At 46.9% G+C, this 25,535-nt stretch overlaps 1 non-coding gene and 8 pseudogenes across 1 annotated transcript; all 9 read left to right on the forward strand.

Moving 5' to 3' along the window:
- The first annotated feature begins 8,712 nt into the window (after nt 1-8,712).
- On the forward strand, nt 8,713-8,832 carry LOC141267163 (5S ribosomal RNA). Its single transcript, XR_012321176.1, has one exon. It is a non-coding gene; the product is annotated as a 5S ribosomal RNA (ribosomal RNA).
- Nucleotides 8,833-9,775: 943 nt separating this feature from the next.
- On the forward strand, nt 9,776-9,894 carry LOC141269074 (5S ribosomal RNA; annotated as a pseudogene).
- Nucleotides 9,895-10,515: 621 nt separating this feature from the next.
- On the forward strand, nt 10,516-10,635 carry LOC141269321 (5S ribosomal RNA; annotated as a pseudogene).
- Nucleotides 10,636-11,578: 943 nt separating this feature from the next.
- LOC141268226 (5S ribosomal RNA) lies at nt 11,579-11,697 on the forward strand (annotated as a pseudogene).
- Nucleotides 11,698-12,318: 621 nt separating this feature from the next.
- LOC141269322 (5S ribosomal RNA) lies at nt 12,319-12,438 on the forward strand (annotated as a pseudogene).
- Nucleotides 12,439-13,381: 943 nt separating this feature from the next.
- Nucleotides 13,382-13,500, forward strand: LOC141268227 (5S ribosomal RNA; annotated as a pseudogene).
- Nucleotides 13,501-14,121: 621 nt separating this feature from the next.
- On the forward strand, nt 14,122-14,241 carry LOC141268483 (5S ribosomal RNA; annotated as a pseudogene).
- Nucleotides 14,242-15,163: 922 nt separating this feature from the next.
- LOC141268228 (5S ribosomal RNA) lies at nt 15,164-15,282 on the forward strand (annotated as a pseudogene).
- A 621-nt stretch (nt 15,283-15,903) lies between these two features.
- LOC141269314 (5S ribosomal RNA) lies at nt 15,904-16,023 on the forward strand (annotated as a pseudogene).
- The last annotated feature ends 9,512 nt before the right edge of the window (nt 16,024-25,535 follow it).

Below are 25,535 nucleotides of genomic sequence, written 5' to 3' on the forward strand. Positions count from 1 at the left end.
GATCCATTCGTAGGCCGGTCTGAGAAATAATGTAGCCCAAAAAAGGAAGCGAGATCTGCTCAAAGAGGCACTTCTCATATTTAGCGAAGAGGTGGTTCTGCCTGAGCCTGAGCAGGACCTGACGAACGTCCCTCCGGTGAGTCTGGAGATCCGGAGAGAAGTCCAAGATGTCGTCCAGGTACACCACAACGCAGGAGTAGAGAAGGTCCCGGAAGATGTCATTGACCAACTATTGAAAGACGGCAGGAGCGTTACAGAGACCAAAGGGCATTACCTGATATTCATAGTGGCCGTCCCGGGTGTTGAATGCAGTCTTCCATTCATCCCCTTGACGGATACGGACCAGGTTGTACGCCCCACGGAGGTCCAGTTTGGTGAAGACTCTAGCCCCCCTCAGGCGATCAAATAATTCTGGAATGAGCGGAAGGGGGTACTTATTCTTCACCGTGATCTGGTTAAGGCCTCTATAGTCTATACAGGGACAGAGAGAGCCGTCCTTCTTTTTTACGAAGAAGAAGCCTGCTCCCGCCGGGGAGGTAGATTTCCGGATGAATCCCCTGGCCAAATTCTCCTCAATATATTCGGACATCGACCGGGTCTCAGCAGCGGACAATGGGTAAATACGCCCACGGGGAGGAGTAGTACCGGGTAACAGGTCGATAGGACAGTCGTATGGTCTATGAGGGGGTAATGTCTCTGCCTCCTTTTTATTAAAGACATCAGCAAATGACCATTAGGGAATCGGAAGTCCAGGTAGATAAGTTGGGGTAGGAGAAGGCGGACGGGATGAACAGGAACCAAACAAGTCTTATGACAGTCCTGTCCCCAGCGAAGGACTTCTCCGGTCTGCCAGTCAAGCACGGGTGCATGTCTCTGGAGCCAAGGTAGACCTAGTAAGAGGGCGTGAGAGAGTCCAGGCAGAACATGAAAAGAGATGCTCTCAGAATGCAGCATTCCCACCTGCAGAGTTACGGATTCGGTGATGAGTTGGATGGGACGTGGTAAGAGGCCCCCATCCACAGCAGCGACAGATAATGGTACAGCCAGAGGTTTGGTGGGAATGCGGTATTTTTCTACCAGGGACTGTGAGATAAGATTCCCGGCAGCTCCAGAGGCAAGTTGGGCTAGTTCGAAATAACGATTCTCCCCGCAGATAATAGAGACTGACAGTAGCAGAGATGGAGAGGATTTATTCTTGTCTAGGTTGACCTCTCTGAGCGAACCTAGACACAGGCATTTCCCGACCTCTCCGGGCAGGTACGGATCCGGTGCTCCTTACTGCCACAGTAGAAGCAGCTCCCTTCGGCACGGCGTAAGTCCTGACGGGTTTTGACCATCTTGGTCTGGTCGACCTGCATAGGCTCAGGAGAGTGTACCTGGGGAGAGACGGATTTCTGAAAAGTAGGAGCTAGACGTGGAAACCTCCTCTCACGGGTGACCTCTTTGGAACGCTCCTGGAACCGTAGGTCAATCCGGGTGGCAAGAGTTATTAGGTCATCGAGAGTGGTAGGAATGTCCCGACCGGCAAGTTCATCTTTAATACGGCCGGACAGACCCTCCCAGAAGACGGATACCAGAGCGTCGTTATCCCAGGCCAGCTCCGAGGCAAGGGTACGGAACCGTATGGCATATTGGCCCACGGTGAGACTTCCCTGACGGAGGCGTAGCAGAGATGATGCGGATGAGGTCTTCCGTCCGGGTTCGTCGAAGACTTTCCGGAAAGCCATGAGAAAGGCAGGCAAGTCGGACACCAGGGGGTCTCCTCTCTCCCATAGAGGATTTAGCCAGGCCAGGGCCTCCCCGGTGAGATGGGACATGATGAAGGCAATTTTGGCCTGGTCGGAGTTAAACTGGTGGGACAGGAGTTCAAAGTGCAGGGTGCACTGATTTATGAAGCCCCGAGCCTGGGCGGAGTCGCCTCCGAAGCGAGGAGGTGCAGAAAGCCGGGGTCCGGGGTAGGATACCATGGTATTGGTGGGCAGCGGAGCTGCCGGGTTGCGAGTCATGGCAATGGCGGTGGTTGCTGGTGGAGCAGTCAGAGTGTCCAGGCGAGAATTGACATTCCGCAGGTGACCCAGGATGGACTCCTGTTGGGACCTCTGACGGGACAGTTCATGACAGAGGTCCGAGAGCGAGGGAGCTTGGGTGCCACCGGGTTCCATGGCCCGAGCAAACTGTAACGGGTCTGGGAGGCGGAACCTCTGAGCTACTATACAAGGGGGCGGTCCTTGTAAGGGAGCGGGTGGCGACCAGGCAGGCAGTCACAGCAGGTGACCGGGACAGTCTCTAGAAGAACGGGCAGGAGGTCACGGCAAGTGACCGGGGCAGTCTCTGGATGAACGGGCAGATGGTCACGGCAAGTGACCGGGGCAGTCTCAGGGTGAACGGGCAGATGGTCACGGCAAGTGACCGGGGCAGTCTCTGGGTAAAGGGTTGGTACAACCTGTGGTGGCTGATGGTAGACGTGAGCTCCCAGGTGAGCAGGCGAGAGTCTCTGGATAAACGGGTGGTCACAGCATGTGACGGCGGAGCCTCCAGGAAGACCAACAGACAGGCGGCAGATGAGCGCTCCCAGGTGAGCGGGCAGGAGTCACTGGACAGGCAGGTGGTCACAGCACGTGACGGCAGAGCCTCCAGGTAGACTAGCAGGCAGGTAGCAGATGTGCGCTCCCAGGTGAGCGGGCAAGCTGGTCCATAGACAGACTGACAAGAGTTGGAAGGCAGACCGTCGGACCTCAGGCAAGCAGGCAGGTATTTGATGTGCGCTCCCAGGTGAGCGGGCAAGCTGGTCCTTAGACAGACTGACAGGAGTAGTAAGGCAGACCGTCAGACCTCAGGCTGGCATGCAGGTAGCAGAATGTCAGGCAGGAATAAGACAGCAAGCTGGCAGGAATCTGGCAGGTATCTGGCAGGTAACTGGCAATGGGACCTGAGGGCTGAAGCAGAGTAGTGAACAGTGCAACAACATTGCTCGGGCACCTCCATTTTGGAGGAGGTGCCTTATATATGGTGAAGTCCTCCGGCCATTGGCCGGGGACTCCTTAGGACGGCGCGCGCGGCCCCTTTAAGAGGGAGGGAGCGCGCGCGCGCCCTAAGCACAGTGGCCGGGAAGGAGCGCGCGCTGCCAGCAGAGTGGGAGGAGGACGCCGGGCTCGGAGCAGAGAGGTGAGGGGAACAGCGTCCCTGCCTAGCAGAGGGCAGGGACGCCGACGCTACACCTGCTTTATATAGCACCATAACCAGTACTCAGTCCTTTATATACAGGACACATATGCCAGGTATTACCTGTTCACCAGCTTTCATTGAAGCGTTGCAGGTGATAAGAAACCACTGGAACGTGATGAAACTTGAACACAACACAGTACATATAGGATCATGGTCTTCTGTCGTCCTGGTGATCAGTGGTGTGAATTGTATTGTATGTAATGGACACAGTCTATTATAACACTCAGCATTCACACCTGTTACCTTCTGAGACGTCAGGATATCAGTTACTTCTTCTTGTAACTTTTGAGAATCTCTTTGATTTATAAAAATTAAGAGTCTTTATTAAGATAGAATTCATAATTGCGATGTCTTGATTGAAGTCTTCATTCCCTAATCTGATACCAAATCTGGCAGTTTTTCCTAACCTATAATATCACAGCGTACCATAGCAATCAGTAATATACATCTAATTATTATCAAAATATTAAAATAAATTATGTTTGGAATAATAAACAATAATAGATAATAATTCATTATCAATCAAGTTCTCCACATGATAGAACATTTTTATGTCATAGGTGTAATTACCTTTTCCAACCCATAGGTGTCAGTGTATTTTGAAAAAACAAGTTTTTATATCTTTATTAAACCAATAATATCAAAGAATGTATACTCCTGAACCAAAATAAATAAATATATGAAAGTATGAATGAATGAATGAATGAATGAATAAATGAATGAATGAATTGTTGTGTTTACTCAGAAAATGTAAACATTTTTTTCCTTAGCAATATATATTTAATGAAGCAATACTCTTGTATTAGACATTACTTTATTAAATAGTAATGTGTTTTCCCAATTGAGATATTGAACTAAAAAAAAATCAAATGAGAATTAAAAAATGAAAAAATAGAAAAATAAGAAGTATAAAGTAAGAATAAAATTTTAAAAATGAAAAATAAAATTAAGAGTAAAAATAAGAATAAAAATAAAAATAAGGCCTTTAAATTTTAATAACAAATGCAGAGTAATTATATTCTCCATAAAAAATACCCTTATATCTCCATTATTTGGATGATTTCATATTTGTCATAACCTTGTACCACCAAAAAGTATTAAATTATGCAACTTTGCATGTAATACCCTTCTTAATTATACCATAGTACCTTATTATTATTTCTTCTTTATTAAAATGTGTGGAAAATAAGTATTGATCAAAAGTGATTATGTAATCAGGATCAAAAACACATTTTCCCCCTTAATACCAAAAATATTATTTTATAAAATTTATGTATATATCAGAACCAAATTAAAAATAATTATTCTTCTAGAAATATTGTGCATAAATTTCATATCGATGAGTAGCATAGATATGACTAAAGAGATGTGTGTACCTATTTAGGTAACCATTAAAAATAATATTATAGTTATTCAAGAATATTATCATGTGGAAAATTAATCTAAATATAAATTTGCTTTGTAAACCATTTTGATGTGTGGTTGCCCTTATCCACTATTAGTTAAATCAAGAAATAATAATTATTAAAGAAATATAGAAATATATATATGTAGATAATACCTAATTATGTATTATAATTTCCTCAGAATTAAATATATTTTTGTGCCTTCACATAAAGAAACATTTTTTTTTTTCAAACATACAAACATACAAGGCCTCTGTCACATCAATCACACTTAGCAGCTGCTGATTTACTCATCTGTCACCTTCACTCTGACATTCACAGATCTGTTCAACTCAAACATTCCACATATGAAGTTTTAGATATATATATATATATATATATATTTAACCCAAAATTGTTGTATCCCAATTTATTAATGCGCATTGCCATATCAATTGAATATCTTTATATTTCTTTGACTATTCCCCAAGTACATATTATATAACATGAGAGTAAGTCACTGGAATTTCAGACACTTGAAAAAACTCTTGTCTTAGATTCTTTTTTCACTGGCTGCCCGGTCTTAAGTTACATCAGTTGAAAATAGAATGAATGGGATCCTATACTATTAGCTCAAAGTTCAAAGGCCGCAGCTGTCACACGTCATGCTGTAAAGCTACTTTAATTTGCACGAACACTTCATGCACAGAAAATATTAGCAACACAAAAGAATTAATAAGTATTACATATATATTATAGTTCAACTAGATATATTGTTATTATTTTAAAATGTTATACACATAAAATCATGCATTTTTTTCACTTCCTGTGTGAATAAAGAAATAAATCCATTTTAGAGTTCTTTGATCAAATCCTGCTTTGGAATGAAAACTCTAAGGAAATATAAGAAAATAAAATTAAATATCAAATTCATACAGAAACAGAATTATTTAAATATCTTATACATATATTGGTTGGTTCTAATGTAATTCAAAATATTGCTACTTAAATTTATATATATGAAGTTCTAATTTATTAATTAATATATATATATATATTTTATAAACGTATATATAAATACAATTATACGCAATCTCTACTTAGACAAGTGTATATATATATATATATATATATATATATATGAACTATTAGAAACTATGTAACTACAATTTTACTATATAAGATTATAAATAAATATTAAGACATTGTATTACATTTTGATACAACATTATAATTACAGTTTTTCCTTAGCCACTCCCTAAACCAAATCTTCTGTCTCTCTCAAATATCTCCAGGAACGCCCTATTTAGGAAAGACATTTTTCTATCCTTCAAAACCTCAGAGAACTGCCTGTTCTTCTGTCCACATTCCATGACGTCACTGTGAGTTGGTCGTCTCACCTGTCTCTGTCCATCAGTTTCAGCCATTTTCCTTTTTAGAGAATCACAGTTCTGACTGAGAATTAACTCATTCTGTGGAGAGATGGATCTTTGCACTGGCTGATATGGCTTATAACATATATGAAATCTTCTGTGTATTTGATAGAGTTCACTATGGGGATGACTCAGTCTAGGAGAGTTTGATATTGGCTTTTGGTAAGATTTTACCTTTCCTGGTTTTATAAATTTAGCTTGATTTATTTTCTTTTCACGATTCTCATGTTTTCTAACAAAATCCAGCATCTGCGCACATTCAAATAATGAATTTTTTTGTGATGCCATAACTTGGGAAACTGAATTTAGGAATTTGAATTTTTGTACAAAAGTTGTTATCATATGTTGTACTTTTCCATTTTTGATGAGAGCTTTGTACAACCGTTCAAATATGGACATGAATGTATATGTACATTCCTTCCTACCAATCCTTAGTTTCTGCAGATCTTCTATGTTGGGAAAATCCTTTGTGACACAATAAATCAAATATCTTAATCTGTCCGAATCATTTTCCCATCCATTAGGAGAGTCATTTTCACAGGGCATTAAATGTAAACGTCTGGACAATGTCACAGGAATCCATATTTTAAATAATTGATTCCTCTCCTCATTGGATAAATCAAACTTATCAGAGAAGCTCTCAAATGTCTCTGAATTTCTACAGGCATGGATTTTGACATCATATTTTGGCATGATTTTGTATAATTTCAGCAAATTTTTCCTCATTTTAATTTGGAGTTGAGCCTGGGTAATTCCAGAATTCTCTGATATTTTTAGTGGCTCTTGTACGTCCATTCCTCCTACGTCACTCACGTCTCCTCCCACGTCACCTAGTATATCGGTTTCTCGTATGTCAGTCATGTCTCCTCCCATGTCAGGTTTCTGTATGTCCGTCTCTTGGTCAGACCCAAGGTCACCTTCAGTTACAGACACGTGTCTTACTTCTTGTTCATTTTCCACATTACAGTCAGAATCAGTATCACCGTCTGACACTTCTACACTATTTTCCTGCTTAGAAATCTCTAACACAAGACTATGAAAAAAATCTACCAAATGTAGAATATTTCTCAATTTCTGTTTGTCTCTATTTACCAATTTAGAAGTTAACTGTAAATTCTGCAATTCACATTCTTTGTATAAACTGAGCCACAAAACTTCTATGTCATCTCCTATATTAACTTTGAAATTAATATTACTTTGTTTAGCAAAAGAAGAAATTATATCCATATTTTGCTTACCTTAAGATTCCTTGGCTTCTCTTTATCAGCACGTCCTGTCTTCAGTTCATCTGATTCTTTTCCTGTGTGATTCTGTTCCTTGTTAGTACCTCTGCTTCATGTCTTTCCTCAGTCTGTAGGTCCTTTCTGCTTCTCGTGACAAACTAGTGAATTTACTGACACGTGAACAACAGCTGTTCAGCTCGTCAGGACTCCCCCCTTGTTCACGGAAGAAATTCACTTACTTAATTTAAAAAACAAAAAAACAGGACTGGCTGGCTCACCATTGTAAAATAATACTCTTCCTGTATTATTTTTTTCTACTGAGGACTTCTCAAAGTATCAATATCACGATATTCTTATAAAAAAATGTATCTATTTATTCTTGGATTGTCCATTAAAAAGAATCAGATTGCAGCAGGTACATACAATAATTAGTTATAAAGTAATGTCCATTTGTCCATAATTAGCTTAATTGTTGAGATTCACCCATCTTTCCTTGGATCCTGGCTGGTAAATCATGTCTTTGTCCAGCATGTGTCCAGGCCTACGTGTCATCTGCTTCTCAGCATGAAGATTCTGTGTCTTGTGGGGTGGGCAGAGCAAGAGAGCCCGCCCTTTCTGTACCATGGGCTTTTATAGCCAGTCGTATGGACACCTGTTCTACATATGGTAGTGAACCAAAAATACACACACAAATAGCGCATGTCAACTAGACACGATGGCTGAGGCATAGAACTCAGAAAAATGATTATCGATTAACATTCCAAATGAATTTCCATAATTAACCATTTAACAGAGACCGCCTGGGAATGCCAGGTGCTGTAGGCTTTTGCTTTTTCCTTCCTTCCACCAGCAGGGGGCACTCTCTTCTATGCCTTTTTTCCATTCCCTTTCACAAGTGCACACATTCATTCTCTTTTCTTTTTTTCATTTGCTTTCTCTCTTGCGCTTTTTCATCTCTGCAAAATACCAGCATCCTTCTGATCACCGTGGGCCTCCAGCATTGTTGCTTCTTTACTTTTAATACTAGGCTCCTTTTCACCAGGACCAGCGTCTCCCGCGTGGCTGGAGGCAACCACCGGTAACTCCAAGCAGAAGACCTTTGCAGGCAACACGACCCTCCCCCCTGAAGAGCAGCTCAAAGTCACTGGCAACCATCACACCCTCTTCCTTCATTCACCCCCGGACGTCTCGCTCCGTCCCCAAGTTATGCGTCCAGCTTGCTCTTTCTGTCACATTACCGCGATGAAGGGTTTAGCCTGCAGGAGATCCTGCGCCGAGACATTTTTGAAGACACCTGATGCGGCGGGTGAATCACTGCTAAACAAACCACACCTGTAGGGATGGCACAGCCTTTGCATGGACCCTTCAGAGCCCGCCCCGTCACGGCCAGATTGCTCGCCACCAAGCGATCCGGAGAAAGGCTGGCCGGGCGATGGATCAGACAGCGTCTACTGGCCATACCACCTTGGATGCACCCGATCTCGTCTGATCTCGGAAGCAAAGCAGGGCTGGGCTTTGACAGTACTTGGATGGGAGACCTCCTGGGAACACCGGGTGCTGTAGACTATTTTGATGACGTTTTGCCCTACTGCCCAGCTCGGCTAGCATGGAACGGCTCCTTGCCGGACACCGACCTTAAGTACCTTAGATGATGGAAGCCCCAAGGCCTCTGAGCCAGTTGGCAGCTAAGTACGCTACCCCGCCGCCTTCACGCAGGCCTGACACCGAGCTCTTTGACATGGCTAGGAGTGCTTATTGACTCAGCAGATCGCCGTGTGGAAATGATGGCGTTAAAAGCACCCGGGGCCGTGAAGGGGCCAGGCTTTCAGCAGGTGCCCAGGGAAGGTTTTGGATGCCGGCCGCCTAGCGAGGGCCAGCAGAAGTAACATGTTTCTCTGCAAAGAAGCTTGTGTAACCAAGCCAGATGGCTGACAAAGAGCTAACCTCAGTGCAAGGAAGGCAAGGAAGGTGCGGAAGGAATTGGAGAGGGGGGGGGGTGATTCCTGCTAGGGCCCTGAAATCATAAAACAGGCAGGAGAGTCTGACGCATGGTGACGGAGAGGTTGTAGGGGCAGATAGGGGGTGTTGTCACGTGCAAGCACGTGTGCATGCTGGCTTGTGTGTGAGAGTGCGCTTCCTAGGTGTGGCGCGCTGCAGACAGTCAAAGTAATTGTTCCCTTTCATTAAAAGTTAATCCCCGGCTGCAGGCTATTAGAAAGCAACTAACCGCGCTCTACTCACCCTACCCGGGTCTACAGGTGAGTCTCGCCTCTGCTCCCGGCCTGTGGCATTGGCCGTGAAGCTGACGTTCCGTCGACAGCGCTGCAGCCGATCAGAGAGCTCAGCGGCTCTGAGTGGGGCATTGTGTCTACAAGACCTTTTAAGGAAGCCAGCAAAAAAATTGAAGAGAAGGGAAAGCACAAAAGGACCTGGTCTTGCTGAACACTGGAAAGGGCATCCGGCAACCAGACTTCAAAGTAGAAAAGCAGCAAGTGAGAGGCTTGTCTCTGCCTATGGCCACACCACCCTAAACATGCCTGATCTTGTCTGATCTTGTAAGCTAAGCAGGGTTGGGTCTGGTTAGTACTTGGATGGGAGACTGCCTGGGAATACCAGGTGCTGTAGGCTTTTGCTTTTTCCTTCCTTCCACCAGCAGGGGGCACTCTCTTCTATGCCTTTTTTCCATTCCCTTTCACAAGTGCACACATTCATTCTCTTTTCTTTTTTTCATTTGCTTTTTCTCTTGCGCTATTTCATCTCTGCAAAATACCAGCATCCTACTGATCACCGTGGGCCTCCAGCATTGTTGCTTATTTACTTTTAATACTAGGCTCCTTTTCACCAGGACCAGCGTCTCCCGGGTGGCTGGAGGCAACCACCGGTAACCCCAAGCAGAAGACCGTTGCAGGCAACATGACCCTCCCCCCTGAAGAGCAGCTCAAAGTCACTGGCAACCATTTCACCCTCTTCCTTCATTCACCCCTGGACGTATCGCTCCGCCCCCAAGTTTCAGGTCCAACTTGCTCTTTCTGTCACATTACCGCGATGAAGGGTTTAGCCTGCAGGAGACCCTGCGCCGAACCATTTTTGAAGACACCTGATGCGGCGGGTGAATCACTGCTAAACAAACCACACGTGTAGGGACGGCACAGCCTTTGCATGGACCCTTCGGAGCCCGCCCCGTCACGGCCAGATTGCTCGCCACAAAGCGATCCTGAGAAAGGCTGGCCGGGCGATGGATCGAGCAGCGTCCACTGGCCATACCACCTTGTATACGCCCGATTTTGTCTGATCTCGGAAGCAAAGCAGGGCAGGGCTCGGACAGTACTTGGTTGGGATACCTCCTGGGAACACCGGGTGCTGTAGACCATTTGGATGACGTTTTGCCCTACTGCCCAGCTCGGCTAGCATGGAAGGGCGCCTTGCCGGACACCGACCTTAAGTAACTTAGATGATGGAAGCCCCAAGGCCTCTGAGCTAGTTGGCAGCTAAGTACGCTAGCCCGCCGTCTTCACGCAGGCCTGACACCGAACTCCTTGTCACAGCTAGGAGTGCTTATTGACTCCGCAGCTCGCCGTGTGGAAATGAAGGCGTTACAAGCACCCGGGGCCGTGAAGGGGCCAGGCTTTCAGCAAGTGCTCAGGGAAGGTTTTGGATGCCGGCCGCCTAGCGAGGGCCAGCAGAAGTAACATGTTTCTCTGCAAAGAAGCTTGTGTAAACAAGCCAGACGGCTGACAAAGAGCTAACCTCAGTGCAAGGAAGGCAAGGAAGGTGCGGAAGGAATTGGGGAGGGGGGGGGGTGATTCCTGCTAGGGCCCTAAAATCATAAAACAGGCAGGAGAGTCTGACGCATGGTGATGGTGAGGTTGTAGAGGCAGATAGGGGGTGTTGTCACGTGCGAGCACGTGTGCATGCTGGCTTGTGTGTGAGAGTGCGCTTCCTAGGTGTGGCGCGCTGCAGACAGTCAAAGGGATTGTTCCCTTTCATTAAAAGTTAATCCCAGGCTGCAGCCTATTAGAAAGCAACTAACCGCGCTCTAGTCACCCTACCCGGGTCTACCGGTGAGTCTCGCCTCTGCTCCCGGCTTGTGGCATTGGCCGTGAAGCTGACGTTCCGTCGACAGCGCTGCAGCCGATCAGTGAGCTCAGCGGCTCTGAGTGGGGCATTGTGTCTACAAGACCTTTTAAGGAAGCCAGCAAAAAAATTGAAGAGAAGGGAAAGCACAAAAGGACCTGGTCTTGCTGAGCACTGGAAAGGGCAGCCGGCAGCCAGACGTCAAAGTAGAAAAGCAGCAAGTGAGAGGCTTGTTACTGCCTACGGCCACACCACCCTGAACACGCCCTATCTCGTCTGATCTTGGAAGCTAAGCAGTGTCAGGCCTGGTTAGTACTTGGATGGGAGACCACCTGGGACTACCAGGAGCTGTAGGCTTTTGCTTTTTCCTTCCTTCCACCAGCAGGGGGCACTCTCTTCTATGCCTTTTTTCCATTCCCTTTCACAAGTGCACACATTCATTCTCTTTTCTTTTTTTCATTTGCTTTTTCTCTTGCGCTATTTCATCTCTGCAAAATACCAGCATCCTACTGATCACCGTGGGCCTCCAGCATTGTTGCTTATTTACTTTTAATACTAGGCTCCTTTTCACCAGGACCAGCGTCTCCCGGGTGGCTGGAGGCAACCACCGGTAACCCCAAGCAGAAGACCGTTGCAGGCAACATGACCCTCCCCCCTGAAGAGCAGCTCAAAGTCACTGGCAACCATTTCACCCTCTTCCTTCATTCACCCCTGGACGTATCGCTCCGCCCCCAAGTTTCAGGTCCAACTTGCTCTTTCTGTCACATTACCGCGATGAAGGGTTTAGCCTGCAGGAGACCCTGCGCCGAACCATTTTTGAAGACACCTGATGCGGCGGGTGAATCACTGCTAAACAAACCACACGTGTAGGGACGGCACAGCCTTTGCATGGACCCTTCGGAGCCCGCCCCGTCACGGCCAGATTGCTTGCCACAAAGCGATCCTGAGAAAGGCTGGCCGGGCGATGGATCGAGCAGCGTCCACTGGCCATACCACCTTGTATACGCCCGATTTTGTCTGATCTCGGAAGCAAAGCAGGGCAGGGCTCGGACAGTACTTGGTTGGGATACCTCCTGGGAACACCGGGTGCTGTAGACCATTTGGATGACGTTTTGCCCTACTGCCCAGCTCGGCTAGCATGGAAGGGCGCCTTGCCGGACACCGACCTTAAGTAACTTAGATGATGGAAGCCCCAAGGCCTCTGAGCTAGTTGGCAGCTAAGTACGCTAGCCCGCCGTCTTCACGCAGGCCTGACACCGAACTCCTTGTCACAGCTAGGAGTGCTTATTGACTCCGCAGCTCGCCGTGTGGAAATGAAGGCGTTACAAGCACCCGGGGCCGTGAAGGGGCCAGGCTTTCAGCAAGTGCTCAGGGAAGGTTTTGGATGCCGGCCGCCTAGCGAGGGCCAGCAGAAGTAACATGTTTCTCTGCAAAGAAGCTTGTGTAACCAAGCCAGACGGCTGACAAAGAGCTAACCTCAGTGCAAGGAAGGCAAGGAAGGTGCGGAAGGAATTGGGGAGGGGGGGGGGTGATTCCTGCTAGGGCCCTAAAATCATAAAACAGGCAGGAGAGTCTGACGCATGGTGATGGTGAGGTTGTAGAGGCAGATAGGGGGTGTTGTCACGTGCGAGCACGTGTGCATGCTGGCTTGTGTGTGAGAGTGCGCTTCCTAGGTGTGGCGCGCTGCAGACAGTCAAAGGGATTGTTCCCTTTCATTAAAAGTTAATCCCAGGCTGCAGCCTATTAGAAAGCAACTAACCGCGCTCTAGTCACCCTACCCGGGTCTACCGGTGAGTCTCGCCTCTGCTCCCGGCTTGTGGCATTGGCCGTGAAGCTGACGTTCCGTCGACAGCGCTGCAGCCGATCAGTGAGCTCAGCGGCTCTGAGTGGGGCATTGTGTCTACAAGACCTTTTAAGGAAGCCAGCAAAAAAATTGAAGAGAAGGGAAAGCACAAAAGGACCTGGTCTTGCTGAGCACTGGAAAGGGCAGCCGGCAGCCAGACGTCAAAGTAGAAAAGCAGCAAGTGAGAGGCTTGTTACTGCCTACGGCCACACCACCCTGAACACGCCCTATCTCGTCTGATCTTGGAAGCTAAGCAGTGTCAGGCCTGGTTAGTACTTGGATGGGAGACCACCTGGGACTACCAGGAGCTGTAGGCTTTTGCTTTTTCTTTCCTTCCACCAGCAGGGGGCACTCTCTTCTGTGCCTTTTTTCTATTCCCTTTCACAAGTGCACACATTCATTCTCTTTTCTTTTTTTCATTTGCTTTCTCTCTTGCGCTATTTCGTCTCTGCAAAATACCACCATCCTTCTGATCACCGTGGGCCTCCAGCATTGTTGCTTCTTTACTTTTAATACTAGGCTCCTTTTCACCAGGACCAGCGTCTCCCACGTGGCTGGAGGCAACCACCGGTAACCCCAAGCAGAAGACATTTGCAGGCAACACGACCCTCCCCACTGAAGAGCAGCTCAAAGTCACTGGCATCCATCTCACCCTCTTCCTTCATTCACCCCTGGACGTCTCGCTCCGCCCCCAAGTTACGGGTCCAGCTTGCTCTTTCTGTCACATTACCGCGATGAAGGGTTTAGCCTGCAGGAGACCCTGCACCGAGACATTTTTGAAGACACCTGATGTGGCGGGTGAATCACTGCTAAACAAACCACACCTGTAGGGACGGCACAGCCTTTGCATGGATCCTTCGGAGCCCGCCCCGTCACGGCCAGATTGCTTGCCACCAAGCGATCCTGAGAAAGGCTGGCCGGGCGATGGATCGAGCAGCGTCTACTGGTCCTAACACCTTGGATACGCCTGATCTCGTCTGATCTCAAAAGCAAAGCAGGGTTGTGCTTGGACAGTACTTGGATGGGAGACCTCCTGGGAACACCGGGTTCTGTAGACCATTTTGATGACGTTTTGCCCTACTGCCCAGCTCGGCTAGCATGGAACGGCGCCCTGCCGGACACCGACCTTAAGTAACTTAGATGATGGAAGCCCCAAGGCCTCTGAGCCAGTTGGCAGCTAAGTACGCTACCCCGCCGCCTTCACGCAGGTCTGACACCGAGCTCCTTGCCACGGCTAGGAGTGCTTATTGACTCCGCATCTCGCCGTGTGGAAATGATGGCGTTAAAAGCACCCGGGGCCGTGAAGGGGCCAGGCTTTCAGCAGGTGCCCAGGGAAGGTTTTGGATTCCGGCCGCCTAGCGAGGGCCAGCAGAAGTAACATGTTTCTCTGCAAATAAGCTTGTGTAACCAAGCCAGACGGCTGACAAAGAGCTAACCTCAGTGCAAGGAAGAAATTGGGGAGGGGGGGTGATTCCTGCTAGGGCCCTGAAATCATAAAACAGGCAGGAGAGTCTGACGCATGGTGAAGGAGAGGTTGTAGGGGCAGATAGGGGGTGTTGTCACGTGCGAGCACGTGTGCATGCTGGCTTGTGTGTGAGAGTGCGCTTCCTAGGTGTGGCGCGCTGCAGACAGTCAAAGGGATTGTTCCCTTTCATTAAAAGTTAATCCCAGGCTGCAGCCTATTAGAAAGCAACTAACCGCGCTCTACTCACCCTACCCGGGTCTACCGGTGAGTCTCGCCTCTGCTCCCGGCTTGTGGCATTGGCCGTGAAGCTGACGTTCCGTCGACAGCGCTGCAGCCGATCAGTGAGCTCAGCGGCTCTGAGTGGGGCATTGTGTCTACAAGACCTTTTAAGGAAGCCAGCAAAAAAATTGAAGAGAAGGGAAAGCACAAAAGGACCTGGTCTTGCTGAGCACTGGAAAGGGCAGCCGGCAGCCAGACGTCAAAGTAGAAAAGCAGCAAGTGAGAGGCTTGTTACTGCCTACGGCCACACCACCCTGAACACGCCCTATCTCGTCTGATCTTGGAAGCTAAGCAGTGTCAGGCCTGGTTAGTACTTGGATGGGAGACCACCTGGGACTACCAGGAGCTGTAGGCTTTTGCTTTTTCTTTCCTTCCACCAGCAGGGGGCACTCTCTTCTGTGCCTTTTTTCTATTCCCTTTCACAAGTGCACACATTCATTCTCTTTTCTTTTTTTCATTTGCTTTCTCTCTTGCGCTATTTCGTCTCTGCAAAATACCACCATCCTTCTGATCACCGTGGGCCTCCAGCATTGTTGCTTCTTTACTTTTAATACTAGGCTCCTTTTCACCAGGACCAGCGTCTCCCACGTGGCTGGAGGCAACCACCGGTAACCCCAAGCAGAAGACATTTGCAGGCAACACGACCCTCCCCACTGAAGAGCAGCTCAAAGTCACTGGCATCCATCTCACCCTCTTCCTTCATTCACCCCTGGACGTCTCGCTCCGCCCCCAAGTTACGGGTCCAGCTTGCTCTTTCTGTCACATTACCGCGATGAAGGGTTTAGCCTGCAGGAGACCCTGCACCGAGACATTTTTGAAGACACCTGATGTGGCGGGTGAATCACTGCTAAACAAACCACACCTGTAGGGACGGCACAGCCTTTGCATGGATCCTTCGGAGCCCGCCCCGTCACGGCCAGATTGCTTGCCACCAAGCGATCCTGAGAAAGGCTGGCCGGGCGATGGATCGAGCAGCGTCTACTGGTCCTAACACCTTGGATACGCCTGATCTCGTCTGATCTCAAAAGCAAAGCAGGGCTGGGCTTGGACAGTACTTGGATGGGAGACCTCCTGGGAACACCGGGTTCTGTAGACCATTTTGATGACGTTTTGCCCTACTGCCCAGCTCAGCTAGCATGGAACGGCGCCTTGCCGGACACCGACCTTAAGTAACTTAGATGATGGAAGCCCCAAGGCCTCTGAGCCAGTTGGCAGCTAAGTACGCTACCCCGCCGCCTTCACGCAGGTCTGACACCGAGCTCCTTGCCACGGCTAGGAGTGCTTATTGACTCCGCATCTCGCCGTGTGGAAATGATGGCGTTAAAAGCACCCGGGGCCGTTAAGGGGCCAGGCTTTCAGCAGGTGCCCAGGGAAGGTTTTGGATTCCGGCCGCCTAGCGAGGGCCAGCAGAAGTAACATGTTTCTCTGCAAATAAGCTTGTGTAACCAAGCCAGACGGCTGACAAAGAGCTAACCTCAGTGCAAGGAAGAAATTGGGGAGGGGGGGGTGATTCCTGCTAGGGCCCTGAAATCATAAAACAGGCAGGAGAGTCTGACGCATGGTGACGGAGAGGTTGTAGGGGCAGATAGGGGGTGTTGTCACGTGCGAGCACGTGTGCATGCTGGCTTGTGTGTGAGAGTGCGCTTCCTAGGTGTGGCGCGCTGCAGACAGTCAAAGGGATTGTTCCCTTTCATTAAAAGTTAATCCCTGGCTGCAGGCTATTAGAAAGCAACTAACCGCGCTCTACTCACCCTACCCGGGTCTACCGGTGAGTCTCGCCTCTGCTCCCAGCCTGTGGCATTGGCCGTGAACTGACGTTCCGTCGACAGCGCTGCAGCCGATCAGTGAGCTCAGCGGCTCTGAGTGGGGCGTTGTGTCTACAAGACCTTTTAAGGAAGCCAGTAAAAAAATTGAAGAGAAGTGAAAGCACAAAAGGACCTGGTCTTGCTGAGCACTGGAAAGGGCAGCCGGCAGCCAGACTTCAAAGTAGAAAAGCAGCAAGTGAGAGGCTTGTCTCTGCCTACGGCCACACCACCCTGAACACGCCTGATCTTGTCTGATCTTGGAAGCTAAGCAGGATTGGGCCTGGTTAGTACTTGGATGGGAGACTGTAAAATAATACTCTTCCTGTATTATTTTTTTCTACTGAGGACTTCTCAAAGTATCAATATCACGACATTCTTATAAAAAAATGTATCTATTTATTCTTGGATTGTCCATTAAAAAGAATCAGATTGCAGCAGTTACATACAATAATTAGTGATAAAGTAATTGTCCATTTGTCCATAATTAGCTTAATTGTTGAGATTCACCCATCTTTCCTTGGATCCTGGCTGGTAAATCATGTCTTTTTCCAGCATGTGTCCAGGCCTACATGTCATCTGCTTCTCAGCATGAAGATTCTGTGTCTTGTGGGGTGGGCAGAGCAAGAGAGCCCGCCCTTTCTGTACCATGGGCTTTTATAGCCAGTCGTATGGACACCTGTTCTACATATGGTAGTGAACCAAAAATACACACACAAGTAGCGCATGTCAACTAGACACGATGGCTGAGGCATAGAACTCAGAAAAATGATTATCGATTAACATTCCAAATGAATTTCCATAATTAACCATTTAACAGAGACGGCTTGGGAATGCCAGGTGCTGTAGGCTTTTGCTTTTTCCTTCCTTCCACCAGCAGGGGGCACTCTCTTTTATGCCTTTTTTCCATTCCCTTTCACAAGTGCACACATTCATTCTCTTTTCTTTTTTTCATTTGCTTTCTCTCTTGCGCTATTTCATCTCTGCAAAATACCAGCATCCTTCTGATCACCGTGGGCCTCCAGCATTGTTGCTTCTTTACTTTTAATACTAGGCTCCTTTTCACCAGGACCAGCGTCTCCCGTGTGGCTGGAGGCAACCACCCGTAACCCCAAGCAGAAGACCTTTGCAGGCAACACGACCCTCCCCCCTGAAGAGCAGCTCAAAGTCACTGGCAACCATCTCACCCTCTTCCTTCATTCACCCCTGGACGTCTCGCTCTGCCCCCAAGTTACGGGTCCAGCTTGCTCTTTCTGTCACATTACCGCGATGAAGGGTTTAGCCTGCAGGAGACCCTGCGCCGAGCCATTTTTGAAGACACCTGATGCGGCGGGTGAATCACTGCTAAACAAACCACACCTGTAGGGACTAGAGATGAGCGTTGTTCTACTCGAACTGTTCGCCAATCTCAAATTCGAGCTGTTTTGGGCGGTGTTCGAGCCGTTCGGCGAACACGAACAATTTGAGAAAAATTCGGCTGCTCGAGGTTATGTTCGATAACTGTTCGTGCACCAAAATCATAACTGGATTTTTTCTCAGTAATGATGAAAATTAATTTTAATACGCAGTTTGAGTGTACAGCAGGGTGGGGGGAGGGGCAGGGGATGGATCTCTGCAGGAACAATGAAGATCTCCATTTTTTTTCTCTTTCCCGTATTTGCAGTGGGGAGGTGCAATCTGTCAGCCTATCAGCAGCGCACACACGGAGCGAAGTGCTTTTTTTCACACAAGCAAGGGCATGTGTCATTGGCAGTGTATGTCACATGTCCTTGCCCTATAAGACCAAGCCATTTTCCCCGTCACCACCATTTTCTCACTGCTGCAGCTGCGTGTTAGACGGCACCGCTGTTGCTGTGTGCGCTATACCTTGTTAATTTCAAGCCAATTTTCGCACAAATCTACAGATAGCTTGGGAGTAGGGAATAGTTGTGATTGCAGTCCTTTTAAGGACTAGGTTACAGCATTTCCTACGACTTTTATCAGGCAGGTCTGTGCTCTTAAATAGATAGATTATGGGAGTAAAGACTAATTGTAATTGGAGTCCTTTTCAGGACTAGGTTACATCAGTTCCTATCAGTTTTTGCCAGGCAGGTCTGTGCCAGTGCTGTGCAAGTTTTTTTCACAGCATTTGGCTGAATCTAGCAAAGCTAATCCTTTTTGGCCTATTGCAGAGTGTGTTAGTCAGTGGAGTAGCCTATCTGTGTTGCAAGATATACCACCTCTGTATAGAATACCAATTTTTTTACTGCACCTAGTGAAGTAAAATCTTTTGGGCATAGCATCATTCTATTAGTCCATCTATACTGACCTCCATCAGGTTGCAAATTGAATATAATTTTTTTCTGCATCTAGCTCTGAAAAAATATTGGGCTTCTAGCTGTGTGTGGGACTTGTTCTATTAATCCATCTATACAGACCTCCATCAGGTTGCAAACTGAATATATTTTTTTCTGCATCTACCTCTGAAAAAATCCCGAAAACAATCCCGAAAAGTAGGAAGAATGGGAAGCATTTAAGGAAACCAGGATGGATGAACACAGAACTTAAACACATGCTAAAAAGTAAGAAAGAAATGTTTATTAAATGGAAAGAGGGAGGCATATCTAAAGAAGATTATAATGCAGTCTGCAGATCCTGTAGGGCACGTATCAGGTTAGCTAAAGCTGACAATGAATTAAGCCTTGCAAGAGATGTCAAAAGCAATAAAAAAGGATTTTGGGGGTATGTCAAAAGTAAAAGAAAAGTCAAAGATGCTATAGGATTTTTACAGGCTGAAAATGGAGAAATGGTAAGAGAGGATGTTGAGAAGGCCAAACTTTTTAATTCCTATTTTGCATCTGTTTTCTCTCAGAAAGAAAATGTAACATCAACTGATCTTCACTGTCCTTTTAAAGGAATAGAAGAATCCAAGTAATCTGTAAACAGATAGATTGTGAGGGAATATTTAGCTAACAAAAATGAGTTCAAGTCTCCAGGTCCAGATGACTTACACTCCAGAGTACTGAAGGAGATCGTAGAAGAAATTTTAGAACCACTCTCCATAATCTTTGAAAATTCTTGGAGAACAGGAGAAGTCCCAGAAGACTGGAGAAGAGCAAATGTTGTTCCTATCTTCAAAAAGGGGAAGAAGGTGGACCCAGGGAACTATAGGCCGGTGAGTCTGACTTCTATACCAGGAAAGATCTTTGAACAAATTATTAAACAACATGTATGTAAGTACCTGGATAAGAATGAAGTGATTAACCAGAGTCAGCATGGGTTTGTAACTAACAAGTCATGTCAGACTAACTTATTTTCCTTCTATGACAGAATCACTGACTGGGTGGATCAGGGAAATACTGTAGATATAGTATATCTTGACTTCAGCAAAGCATTTGACAAAGTATTTCACACCATCCTTATAGAAAAAATGACCAAGTATGCAATGGTCCAGGCAACTGTTAGGTGGATTCATAACTGGCTTAGTGATCGGACTCAAAGAGTGGTTGTAAATGGCTTCACATCCAGCTGGATGAATGTCTCAAGTGGGGAACCACAGGGCTGCATCCTGGGACCTGTATTGTTCAACATCTTTATCAATGATTTAGATGAAGGAATTGAGGGTAAACTGATTAAATTTGCTGATGACACAAAGCTAGGAGGGATAGCTAATACTAGAGAAGAGAGAGAGAGGATTCAAAAAGACCTAAATAAACTGGAGCAGTGGGCAGCAACCAACAGAATGATTTTTAACAGGGAAAAATGCAAAGTACTACATCTGGGCAATAAAAATGAAAAAAGCATATACAGAATGGGAGGAATAGAGCTAAGCAACAGTACATGTGAAAAAGACTTAGGTATACTAATAGATCATACACTGAACATGAGTCAACAGTGTGATGGAGCAGCAAAAAAGGCAAATACAATTCTGGGATGTATTAACAGAAGCATACAGTCTAGATCACGTGAAGTCATTATCGGTCTTTACTCCTCTTTGGTCAGACCTCATCTGGAATACTGTGTACAGGTTTGGGCACCACATTTTAAAAAAGACATAGACAAACTGGAGCAAGTTCAGAGAAGAGCGACCAGAATGGTGACTGGTCTGCAAACCCTGTCCTATGAGGAACGGTTGCAGGATTTGGGAATGTTTAGCTTGCAAAAAAGAAGACTGAGAGGAGACTTAATAGCTGTCTACAAATATGTCAAGGGCTGTCACATTGTAGAAGGATCATCTTTATTCTCATTTGCACAAGGAAAGACTAGAAGCATTGGGATGAAACTAAATGGGAGGAGACACAGATTAGATATTAGAAAAAACTTTTTGACAGTTAGGGTGATTAATGAGTGGAACAGGCTGCCACGAGAGGTGGTGAGTTCCCCTTCAATGGACGTCTTCAAACAGAGGCTGGACAGACATCTGTCTGAGATGATCTAGTGAATCCTGCCTTGAGCAGGGGGTTGGACCAGATGACCCAGGAGGTCCCCTCCAACTCTACCATTCTATGATTCTATGATTCTATGAAAATATTGGGCTTCTAGCTGTGTGTGGGACTTGTTCTATTTATCCATCTATACAGACCTCCATCAGGTTGCAAACTGAATATATTTTTTTCTGCATCTACCTCTGAAAAAATATTGGGCTTCTAGCTGTGTGTGGGACTTGTTCTATTAATCCATCTATACAGACCTCCATCAGGTTGCAAACTGAATATATTTTTTTCTGCATCTACCTCTGAAAAAATATTGGGCTTCTAGCTGTGTGTGGGACTTGTTCTATTAATCCATCTATACAGACCTCCATCAGGTTGCAAACTGAATATATTTTTTTCTGCATCTACCTCTGAAAAAATATTGGGCTTCTAGCTGTGTGTGGGACTTGTTGTATTAGTCCATCTATACTGACCTCCATCAGGTTGCAAACTGAATATATTTTTTTCTGCATCTAGCTCTGAAAAAATATTGGGCTTCTAGCTGTGTGTGGGACTTGTTCTATTAATCCATCTATACAGACCTCCATCAGGTTGCAAACTGAATATATTTTTTTCTGCATCTACCTCTGAAAAAATATTGGGCTTCTAGCTGTGTGTGGGACTTGTTCTATTAATCCATCTATACAGACCTCCATCAGGTTGCAAACTGAATATATTTTTTTCTGCATCTACCTCTGAAAAAATATTGGGCTTCTAGCTGTGTGTGGGACTTGTTCTATTAATCCATCTATACAGACCTCCATCAGGTTGCAAACTGAATATATTTTTTTCTGCATCTACCTCTGAAAAAATATTGGGCTTCTAACTGTGTGTGGGACTTGTTCTATTAATCCATCTATACAGACCTCCATCAGGTTGCAAACTGAATATATTTTTTTCTGCATCTACCTCTGAAAAAATATTGGGCTTCTAGCTGTGTGTGGGACTTGTTGTATTAGTCCATCTATACTGACCTCCATCAGGTTGCAAACTGAATATATTTTTTTCTGCATCTACCTCTGAAAAAATATTGGGCTTCTAGCTGTGTGTGGGACTTGTTCTATTAATCCATCTATACAGACCTCCATCAGGTTGCAAATTGAATATAATTTTTTTCTGCATCTAACCCAGCCAATAGTTTTGGCCTAATACCACAGTTTGGCCACTCAGCTCTGCTCGGTTCCCATCCATTGTTTTTTTGTGCAAACAACTCCAGAGTTGTGAATTAGTTAACCACCAAAATGAGTGGATAAAGGCCTGCTGCTGGTGGAAAGGGGAATAGGCATGTTGGGAAGGGGAAAAAAGGTTGTGTCCGTGGGGTAGGTGTTAAAGCAACAGTAACATCTGCAGAAGAAAGACCATCTTCCAGCCAAACTAAAATGTCTACTTCTTTTAGCGGACAATGTGATAAGATCCCTTTCTTACGGCCACGCCAATCGCTACAAATTCCAGATGAGGTACAAAAACAGCAGGTGCTTCAACGGATATCAAGTGCTCCTTTAAGTGGGCTCTCCTCCACATCAACTTCAACATCACAAATACTCCAGTCCTCAAAGGTGTCACCCCAATCGCACTTGCTTCTTCACAGCTCCCAAATCTCCAGCTGCCCGTCTGAGTATGAGGTAGAACAGATGGTTGAGTCTGCAGAGCTGTTTACTCATACTATAGCCTGGGAATCAGAGGTCGACTCCAGCGCTTCTGTGAATCCAGACGAGGAAATGATCTGCACTGATGCCCAGAATCTTTATGAGTCGGATCCAGGACCAGACGCAGAAGGTACTGACCATAATGTAGACCCTCATTCCCAAACTGTAACTCCTGTTGGTGGAGACAATGAGGAAGACGATGATAAGACTCAAATACCTGATTGGAGCGACAACTTTAGTTTTTTGTCAGGGCAGGAACAGGTTGGCTCTGAGGACGACGGGTGTGATAACGCACAGGGTGATGATGATGAGGTTGGAGATCCCACTTACTGTCAACCCACAGTCAGCCAAGAGATGAGGTCAGCAGAGGAGGTGGAGGAAGATGCTAGTGACGACGATGTCAGGTTGCGCCTTCCTGGACAGAGACGTAGTACTGGAAGCACGTCAACAACTGCATCCTCAAACACAACTCTGCCTCTCACCACAAGTCGTGGTGGCTCTTCAGGTCGCATGGGTGCTAAGCCTTGCATAGCCTGGGCATTTTTTCAGATCGATAAAGATGACCCAACTCGTGTTATCTGTAACATTTGTCAGCAAAAGCTAAGTAGAGGCCAAAAAATACATAGTTTGAGTACTTCATGCATGAACCGGCACATGGACATGAAGCATAAGTTGCAGTGGGAAGCTCAGTGTGCTACAATGCGGCCTAGCCGGCCGGGCCAACCACCGTCTGCCATATCTTGTGCATCCGCGGCCTCTTCATCCTCTGTGACTGGGAGGACAGCAGTCACACCTGTTTTGGGGCGCAGACCTGCCACCTCATTACCCGCAACAGCCAGCGTGATTGGCAGGTCATCATTTTCTTTGGAGGTGGTAACACCAGCTGGTGTTGAGCGCTGTCCGACATCGATAGCACCACCTTTGGATCAAGGCAACCTAACATGTCCGCCTGCATCTTCCTCACAGACCGGCAGTTTGCCGGGGACACCCTTATCAACCCCGTCTAAGCACAATAGCCAGCCCTCGGTCCCTCAGATGTGGACAAGTAAAAGACCATTTCCTCCTAGCCATGAAAAAGCTAAGAGGTTGAATTTCACCATCTGCAAGCTCTTGGCTACAGAAATGCTGCCTTTCCGCCTGGTGGACACAGAGGATTTTCGAAACCTTATGTCCGTCGCAGTGCCCCAGTACCAGATGCCCAGTCGGCACTACTTCTCAAAAAAAGGTGTGCCTGCGCTCCACCAGCATGTCGCACACAACATCACCGCTTCTTTGAGAAACTCTGTGTGTGACAGGGTGCATTTCACCACAGACACTTGGACGAGTAGGCATGGACAGGGGCGTTACATGTCGCTGACTGGGCACTGGGTAACTATGGTGACAGCAGGACAAGGGGCTGCTGTCCAAGTCTTGCCGTCCCCACGAGTTGTGCGTCAATCCTCTTTATGTCAAAGTTCCTCCACTGCTTCTGCCTCCTCAACCTCCTCTCGGTCTTCCACCTGCACCCAAATCCTGTCTGGTCATGCCACAAGCTTTCTAACTGCGCAGAAGGAATCCTGCACACCTCCTTACTATGCTGGCAGTAGGGCTCAACGTCATCAGGCGGTTTTTACATTGAAATGTCTGGGAAATGTGAGTCACACAGCTGAGGAGTTGTGGTCAGCTCTGGAGAACCAATTTCATGAATGGTTGTCTCCACTGGACCTGAAACCAGGGAAGGCCGTGTGCGACAATGCTGCAAACCTGGGTGCGGCCCTTCGCCGGGGCAATGTCACACACGTGCCTTGTATGGCTCACGTGTTGAACCTGGTTGTCCAGCAATTTTTAGCCCACTATCCCAGACTAGATGGCCTTCTGCAGAGGGCACGGTCGCTGTGTGCTCACTTCCGCCGCTCGCATCCCGCAGCTCAGCGACTTACATCTCTACAGAAGTCGTTGGGCCTGCCACTTCACCGGCTTAAATGCGATGTGCCTACCCGGTGGAATTCAACTCTGCACATGTTGCAGCGACTGTGGCAGCACCGACAAGCCCTGGTGCAATACGTTCTGATGTATAGCCTGGGCCAACGAGATTCAGAGGTGGGGCAAATCACGCTGGAGGAGTGGTCTCAGATCAGGGACCTATGCACCCTTCTGCACAGTTTTGAAATGGCGACGAAGATGTTTAGTGCTGACGATGCCATTATCAGCATGACTATTCCGGTGATTTACATGCTGGAGCACATGTTAAACAGATTCGGAGTCAGGTGGTGGCACAAGAGGAGGTGGTGGAAGTAGAGGAGGAGGAGTTGTATGCGGAAGGGCTAACATCTGCAAGGTCCAGACGGTCGGCAGCACCAAGGCGGCAGGCATGTGAGGGTGGGGGAGATGGTTTTACCAGGGCGCATGGTAGCAGCCAAACTAGTGAGGAAGGTGCAGGAGCCCAGGAAGAAGTGGAGGACGAACTGATGGAAGACTCATCAGATGAGGGAGACCTTGATCACATTTCTGTTGTGCGAGGTTGGGGGGAGAGGACAGAGGAAGGAAGCATGATTGTTACCTCGCCACCAACACAACAGGGACTTGGTGCTCCTGGATGCGCAACACACATGAGTGCCTTCTTGCTGCACTACCTGCAACATGACCCTCGAATTGTGAGAATTAGAAATAATCCTGACTACTGGGTTGCCACACTGTTAGATCCCCGGTACAAAAGTAAATTTGCAGAAA

The sequence above is a fragment of the Phyllobates terribilis genome, unplaced genomic scaffold (genome assembly GCF_046119375.1).
Source record: "Phyllobates terribilis strain yellow unplaced genomic scaffold, ASM4611937v1 Scaffold_4__5_contigs__length_816908805, whole genome shotgun sequence".
NCBI classification, from domain to species: Eukaryota; Metazoa; Chordata; class Amphibia; order Anura; family Dendrobatidae; genus Phyllobates; species Phyllobates terribilis.